We start from the raw sequence: 8,711 nt of genomic DNA, 5'->3' as shown, positions 1-8,711 counted from the left end.
CTCCAAAGAACCAAAGAGAATAAACCTCACAAGTTTTATGAATAATCAATGTCTCATTTTCCATTGCTTATGCACCTATTTAAAGGGCTGAACATTACAAGGAAAAAAACCTAACATAGAAAACCTAATTAAAGCCGAAAATGGGTAAAGAAAGAAATCCTTACCTTCCTAAAACACACAAGACATATAAGGCAATAAAGGCTGGACGCCCACCCTCCTAATCAAAGCTAAAATAAATCCCTACTTGCCTAAAAAAAAAGACGCTAAAATAGGAAAGAAGAGCTGGACGCCTAGAGTCATATAGAAGGAAACAAAAGACAAAATAAAAGGAAAGAAATTGGCGCCTAGAATAGCCATGCAATCCGATCCTTCTAGAATAGACCCAAAATATTTCTTGCCAATTCTTAGCCTTGACCGGATCCTTCTAGAACTTGAATCAAGGTGATGATTCTTTGTTGCCCACGTGGATCATGCTCATTTGGCCTCCACGAATTTGCTTGAGCCCATAACTCTTGAATGAGTCCGTTGAGTACATCCTTGAACTTCTTTGCTCGTGCTCTCGTAACCGGCCCAATTGGTACTTGAATGAGATCCTTCGAAGTGGTGCCTTGATCTCCATCAGATATTTTAATGGATTTTGTGTTAGGATTGACTAGGACTAAACATGGAAGAGATTCAATTTTTGTGGTCGTGGATAGATTTTCTAAAATGGCACATTTTATTCCATGTCACAAAATGGATGACGCTTCGCATGCTGCTGATTTGTTCTTTAGGGAGATTGTGAGATTACATGGCATGCCTAGGACAATTGTTTCGGATAGAGATGCTAAGTTCTTGAGCTATTTTTGGAAGACTTTGTGGTGTAAGCTAGGTACTAAGCTATTGTTTTCCACTACTTGTCATCCACAAACTGATGGTCAAATTGAAGTAGTAAATAGGACTTTGTCTACTCTATTGAGGGCAATCATTAGAAAGAACATCAAAACATGGGAAGAATGTTTACCACATGTTGAGTTTGCATATAATAAAGCTGTTCATTCTGCTACCAAATTTTCGCCATTTGAAATTGTGTATAGGTTTAATCCTTTTAACTCCATTGGATTTATCTCCTTTACCTTTGACGGAGCACGTTAATTTAGATGGCAAAAAGAAAGCTGACTTTGTGAAGCAGATTCGTGAGAAAGCAAGACTCAACATTGAGCGAAGAACGGAACAATATGCCATTAAAGCCAACAAGGGACGTCGCAACCTGGTTTTTGAACCTGGAGATTGGGTTTGACTGCATATGAGAAAAGAAAGATTCCCAGCGAAAAGACATTACAAATTTCTCCCAAGAGGAGATGGTCCTTTCCAAGTCCTTGAGCATATCAATGACAACGCTTACAAGCTAGATTTACCTGGTGAGTACCATGTAAGTGCCAGTTTTAATGTTACTGATTTGAGTCCTTTTGATGTAGGTGATGATTTGAGGGCAAATCCTTTTCAAGAGGAGGGAAATGATGGAGATCAAGGCACCACTTCAAAGGATCTCGTTCAAGTACCAATTGGGCCGATTACGAGAGCACGAGCAAAGAAGTTCAAGGATGTACTCAACGGACTCATCCAAGAGTTATGGGCTCAAGCAAATTCATGGAGGCCCATTGAGCATGATCCACGTGGGAGTTTTCGCTTAAAGTCTCAAATAGTTCTATTGCCTCCTCGTTATTCTTTTCCATTAGTGCACCTCCACAAGACTTTTGTTAGAATCATTTAAACCTTTATAGAAAGCTTGTACCTGATCGTCCTGAGATAGATTGTGATGTGGGTATTTTTGAAGTAGCTCATTGAAGTGCTCCCACGCCTCAAAGAATAGGTCTCCATCTTTTTGTTGGAAGGTTTAAATCTCCCTCCTCAATTGCCTAGTCCATTGGGCTGGAAAGAACTTTTTTAAGAACTTTGTGGTCAACTCCTCCCAATTGTGAATAGACCCCTGCGACCAAAGAATTCAACCATAACTTAGCATTATCTTGCAAGGAAAAAGGGAAGAGAATTAACCCAATTCCTTCTGTATTTAAGCCATGGACGTTTTGAGTTTTGCAAAGATCAAAGAAGTCCCAAATGTGTAGAAATGGATCCTCCGTAGGTGTGCATCTATAGTGTGTTAGTTTTTGTGTTGGCTGCATTCTGTTTGGACCAAATCGCTTCTATTAATGTTGCTGCTTTCACAAGGATGCTGCTTTATCCAGAGTCTACTCTTCACCTATGTTCTTCAAGAAGATTTTGTGAAGTTTTCACAGAAATTCTTTTCGGTTCCCTATCAGCCGTTCGGACGACGTGGTATTCCGTCTGAACGCTCATCGGTCAGCAACATCTGTCCGGGCGACATGGCATTCCGTCCGAATGATGAGAACTTTCCATCTGGACGTCCATCAGTGTCTAGAAGCTTCGAACAGTTCAAAGTTGCATCCATCCTGACATAATGGCAAATCGTTCGGCCGCTCTTCAGAGTTCGAGAAGAATCCAGCGTTCAAGTGCATCCGTCTGGACGTCGTGGTTATATCGTCCGGACACCATTCAGTGTTTGACAAGCATTAGGGTTTTTGCCTCAAGACATAGTTATGGGAAGACGGCTACAAACGTCCGGACGATGTGTGATCCTGTGCAGACGAAGTCCTCTATAAGGCAAGACGTGCATACAAAGTTCAACCGTCTGGACGCCTGTCTTCATGGTCTGGACAATCAAGCATCATATATGGAAATTGCGTGCACCAGTTCAACCGTCCGGACACCAGCCTTCAGGGTCCGGACGCTCAAAGCCTTATTATGGCAATTACATGCAGCCGACGTGCAACCGTCTGGACGCTAGGGCAAAACCGTCCAGATGCAGCCTTGTTATGGAAGCTTTCAATGCTATTTTGGAAAGGCAGTTGCAGTTTACCGTCCGGACGCTCGGCCATGCCATCCGGACATCCTCCGGTATTTTGGTCATAACTTTTTACTCAAATATCGGATTGGGACGAAATTGGTGTCGCTGGAAAGCTAACAAAAAATGATGTAAATTGATGGTCCAGACGGTTATTACTATTGTCCGGACGGCTCCTGTCTGGACGGAAACATCAAGCGTCCGGACGGCCTTGTAGAATTTTCTAGAATTGCTTTTCGGACACGGAAACAGTAGCCCGTCCGGACGCGGGTGCCAGAGACTCCGATTCTTACCTGTTTTAGGTCTTCTCAAGCCTATAAATAAGAGGCTTGATGCATGCATTCGATACAGAATTCGGTGGTGAATTCCTTATAGCTTAGAGATGGTGTTTTCGGGAGATATTGAAGATCTGCTAGGTCTCTAGCTTTTGCCAGTGTATGAATTGATCAGCTGTGAAGTTCAAGGTACACGTTAGAGTTCAAGGTACGACCACTGCATCAGGGGTATGTGAGTGCTACTACTTTGTAACTAGCTTTGTCTTCTGAATAGTGGATATCATGGGTTTGGTTGCCCCGGAGTAGTTTTTCTCTTAATTGAGTTTCCACTTCGTCAACAAAAATATTTGTCTCCTTTAATTTCCGTATTTAATATTTTGTTGCACACTGTTCACACACACTTGTATAAATTAGAAGTCTCTTTATTTTTCAATTGGTATCAGAGCAGGTACACTCTGTTAAGGATTTATTTCCAGAGTGTGATCCTCATCTCTTGTGACTTCTATTTTTTGGTTACACCTTTTATCATGGATTTCTCTTAGTTATCTGAAGAAAATTGTGATATTGAGCTCTCTAAAGTTTTTACTAAATTGGATAAAATTGTTTCTCCAAAAGAGCTCAAAAAGGTGAAGCAAGAAAAAGAGTCTTTGATTGTTTAGTTATCTGAATCACATGCTTTGATTGACACTTTGAAATATGAGAATACCATGCTATTTGACATTATTGATACACTTGGGAAAGGAATTTGAAAATCTCTTGAAAAAATTCTCGAGTGATAATTTGAAAAGCATGCGGTGTATTCATTCAGATATTTCGAACAAGCCTGGTTTGACTGTTGAATTCTCAAGTCTGATTCTGAATTAGATTCTGTTGATATTAAGCTTGTGATAGTAGATGCAGCTTGTTTTGAAAATTCTTGCTTAACTAATCATGTGATGCCCAACTCCAAGGATTCCGGAACACAAGGTAAGTTTGTTCCTATTTGTCATAATTGTGGGAAGATTGGTAATATTAAACCAAAAATTGTTATTTGTTGAAATCCCATAGGCCTTGGATTAAGCAGGATGTTCTGAGGAAAGGTAAAGTTGAAGATTCTTCCTCATCCAAATATGTCCCTCCTCATAGGAGACATATAAAGGGTAAGGGTAATATTGTGTATAAGAATGCTAACCATATTTCTGCAGAAAAAGTCAAGCAACATTCTAACAAAAGAAACCTGCACACCTGTCATCACTGCGGCATCACCGATCACATCCGACCCAAATGTCCACAGCTCCAGGCTTAGAAGTCTAAGGTTCAGAGGGAGTTGCCAACAAGAGCTACATCAGACACTCTACCTCCTATGACTCTTCAGGCTCCACGGCATCAGCCGAAGTTTGTTCCTGCCAATCAGAGTGGCAAACAAAAGAAGAACAAATCAAGGAGCTACAAGAGAAAGTTGCAGAAGCCCAATGGTAGCCATGGCTATGAAGGATTGCTGAGCCTAATACAAGGTATGCTAAGGAGTATGGCATACATGGACATGACCCGCAAACCATCTCCACGGGTCAAGCAGGTATGGGTCAAGAATGATGAGACCATTCACCCCTTGAAGGGGAGTGGACTCACCTAGTAAAGGTGAAGTCTCACCATGCCTAGGATTTTGGTTCCTAAATCCTAGTGCATGTCAGGTATGTTTGCATTGCATTGCATTGTCTATCTTGTCATATCTTATTCATGCCTTGCAATCTGTTTGAGGAACTATTTATTTTATCCCCCATATTTTCTCTTGTTGTCTTGAGAAACATCTGCAGATATTTTTTTGTGGGATGACAGTTAAAAGCACATCGGGCGGCTGCTTTTCTGTCTTGGTATTTCTAAACCTCTTTCCATGAGGACAGGTTTTGTTTTACCTTACATGCTAGGATTAAATGTCATTTCCTTATCTATAAGCATGTCTTTGTTGTTTTTCTGTTTATTGGTTTTCAACAAAAAAAAAAAAAAATTGACGAGAAGATGCAGAATTTTTATTTTTTTTTCTTTTCTTTTGATAGCTTTTCAGATATTGCATGTGTTTTTGCCTGATATCTCAGTTCATTGTGCATTGATTAAATATGCATATATATGATTGAGAGTTTATGCATGATATCTGCTAAGTTTTCCTGTTGCATCTTAATGATAGATAGTTACTTTCCTCATGCGATGAAAATGTGCACTATCCAAGACTCCCCTAAGGTACATCTTTCCTTCTCTGATTTTTTGCTTTTAGAAATTCTGGATAAGATGAGAGGTTTTTGATAAGATGGCCAAATTGACCAGATGCTAGTTGAACGTAGAACCTAAAAATTATGGCATTCTCTCTAGGTTGCAGCACCACTAGAATCAAGTAGTAACTCTTTAGTTTTCTGTGTTATATGCTTACATTCACTGCTTCTGGGCAAAAATAAGCCTTGTCCTTCATGGTACAAGTAAAACAATTAGGTGCTCCATCTTAGGGGAGTGTATCAGATGAGGGTGGCTAGGCCCTAGTAAGATAAGGTTTGACTTTTGGCTGATCTTTCATTGATTTTCTCTCTTGTTTGAAAAATCTGGTTGCTTTTTGTCATATCAATGAATTTCATACCTTATTGAGAAAGTCTTCACACACACACGCATTGCATGAGTTGAGTAATTTATTTAAAATTTCTATCTGCAGGGAAATTTGTGCTTATTGAATACTTAACTCTCATTTATATCTTTGCATATTTTTGCAATTCTATTTGACTGTTTTATCAGTTGATTATACATGCGTGTTTTGAAGCTAACTTTTGGAAAAAAAATATTTTTCTGCAAATTTTCCTCAAGTTTCAGATTTTCAGTGTGAAGCGTCCGGACAGACCTATTCTTACGTCCATACGAGCGCAGTCCTGCCATATGCTGACCTAGCAGTTGTCATCCATACACACATCTTTGCATTTTTATTGATTTATCATGGCATGTTGTGTGTTTTTCTCGTGGATTTCTCCCGAGATTTTGGCATTCTTTGCACATCTCTTCTCATCCCATGATCTTCATTGTGTCTTCCGTTATTCTTTTAAGTTTTTGTTCTTTTAGAATATTGAAATATTTGTTGGGATATTTTCTTGAGATAGTGTGCATGAAAATCCTATTCTGTCTGTGTGTTGGGTTGATATTGATATATCTGGGTCATTTGGATTGCGATATTTGTTTTTGTAATTCTTGGGCATCCAATTGACAGCTACCACTTTCTTTTTTAGACTAACAGGATCTAATATTTCTTTGTGGTGTTATTTTTGGAAATATTTCTGTTTAAATCTTTTCAAAAATATGTTGTCCAGCAGCTCCCAGCACAATATCTGACAGATGGATCATTTGGAAAACTGACCATTGTTGAAGTCGGATGTTCAAAATCCAAAGGTCTCAGGATTAAGATGAGTTTTTTCCTCTAGCTCATGCAGAGCCTTCCGTAGCATTCCCTCAGATCTGTATCAATTAGAGGTTTAGTGGTGAATCTCCTCATTTATCTAGCAGACCAGTTGTTTAGAGGATGTCAATCTGCGAATAACCAGTTTCAGGTTTTGCAAAATCAAGATATTGAAGATTTTTTAGTCCATGGTACCCGGCTTCCTGAGCTAGAAGCCGAAGTAGTACAAATCCAGCTTTTTATACGGACTTCTCTCCGTTACTTTATTTCAGTGGATTAGCAGGATTTGGTACTTGGAGGATTTTTTGTTCCTCTCTTTTGGATCACTTGCAGACTCTTCTCTATTTTCCTATTGTTTTGGATTTTAGAACATTTTTGTCTATGGATATTATTACTCTATTTACCCTTGTAATTCTAAGACATTGAGGGGGAGTAATTGTTGTGTGGTTTTTCTCATTACATTGTTTTACCCTTTGTCCCTTTTTGACAAAAAAGGGGGAGTAATTTTTGATTTGGACCGGGATTGTATTTTTAACCGGTCAAGTAATTTTTGTCCCAGAATGGCCATGGGGGGAGTTTGTTAGTTTTTGTGTTGGCTGCATTCGGTTTGGATAAAATTACTTCTATGTAATGTTGCTGCTTTCACAGGGATGCTACTTTATCCAAGTCTACTCTTCAGCTATGTTCTTCAAGAAGATTCTGTGAAGTTTTCAAGGAAGTTTTTTTTGGTTCCTTGTTAGCTGTCCAGACGACGTGGTATTCCGTCCGGACACTCATCAGTCAGCAACATCCATCCGGACGACGTGGTATTCCGTTCGGACGCTCATAGGTCAAAGCATCATCAATCCGGACGACGAGAACTTTCCGTCTGGACTCCCATCAGTGTCTAGAAGCTTCGAACAGTTCAAGGTTGCATCCGTCCGGACGTAATGGCAAATCGTCCGGCCACTCTTCAGAGTTTCTACAAGAATCTAGCGTTCAAGTGCATCCGTCCGGACGACGTGGTTATATCGTCCGGACACCATTCAGTGTTTGACAAGCATTATGGTTTTTGCCTCAAGAAACAGTTATGGGAAGACGGCTACAAACGTCCGGAAGATGTGTGATTCCTTCTGGACGATGTCCTCTATAAGGCAAGACGTGCATACAAAGTTCAACCGTCTGGACGCCTGTCTTCATGGTCCGGACGATCAAGCATCATATATGGAAATTGTGTGCACCAGTTCAACCATCCGGGCACCAGCCTTCAGGGTCCGGACGCTCAAAGCCTTATTATGGTAATTACGTGCAGTCGGAGTGCAACCGTCCGGACGCTAGGGCAACACCGCCCAGACGCGGCCTTGTTATGGAAGCTTTCAGTGCTATTTTGGAAAGGCAGTTGCAGTTTACCGTTCGGGCACCCTCTGGTATTTTTGTCATAACGTTTTACTCAAATATTGGATTGGGACAAAATAAGTGTCGTTGGAAAGCTAACAAAAAATGCTATAAATTGATGGTCCTGATGGCCATTACTATCATCTGAAAGGCTCCTATCCAGACGGCCTTGTAGAATTTTCTATAATTGCTTTTCGGACACGGAAACAGTAGCCCGTCCGGACGGCCAAGGCTACCGTCTGGATGCGCGAGCCAGAGACTCCGATTCTGACCAGTTTTAGGTCATCTAAAGCCTATAAATAAGAGGCTCGATGCATGCATTCGATACAGAATTCGGTGGTGAATTCCTTATAGCTTAGAGAGGGTGTTTAGGGAGATATTGAAGATCTGCTAGCTCTCTAGCTTTTGCCAGTGTGTGAATTGATCAGCTATGAAGTCTATCTTAGGGGTTGGCCATAAGGTAAAGGATTCCATTAAAGACCCCTTCTGGTAGGAGACCTGGTTGGGAGGCGTTCGTGTTGGATTACACGTTAGAGTTCGAGGTACGACCACTGCATCAGGGGTATGTGAGTGCTACTACTTTGTAACTAGCTTTGTCTTCTGAATAGTGGATATCCTGGGTTTGGCTACCCTGGAGTGGTTTTTCTCTTAATTGAGTTTCCACTTCGTCAACAAAATATTTGTCTCCTTTAATTTCCGCATTTAATATTTTGTTGCACACTGTTCACACACTTGTATAAATTAGAAGTCTATTTAT

The 8,711-nt window shown here is 40.4% G+C and overlaps 1 non-coding gene across 1 annotated transcript; it reads left to right on the top strand.

Annotated features, from left to right (window-relative positions):
- Positions 1-1,790: 1,790 nt before the first annotated feature.
- Positions 1,791-1,897, top strand: LOC133876581 (small nucleolar RNA R71). The gene has a single exon (XR_009901574.1). It is a non-coding gene; the product is annotated as a small nucleolar RNA R71 (small nucleolar RNA).
- Positions 1,898-8,711: the final 6,814 nt, after the last annotated feature.

This window comes from Alnus glutinosa, chromosome 8, assembly GCF_958979055.1.
Source record: "Alnus glutinosa chromosome 8, dhAlnGlut1.1, whole genome shotgun sequence".
In the NCBI taxonomy this organism is placed as follows: domain Eukaryota; kingdom Viridiplantae; phylum Streptophyta; class Magnoliopsida; order Fagales; family Betulaceae; genus Alnus; species Alnus glutinosa.
Note: the sequence above shows the minus strand (reverse complement) of the source record. Positions and strands in the feature narration are given on the sequence as shown.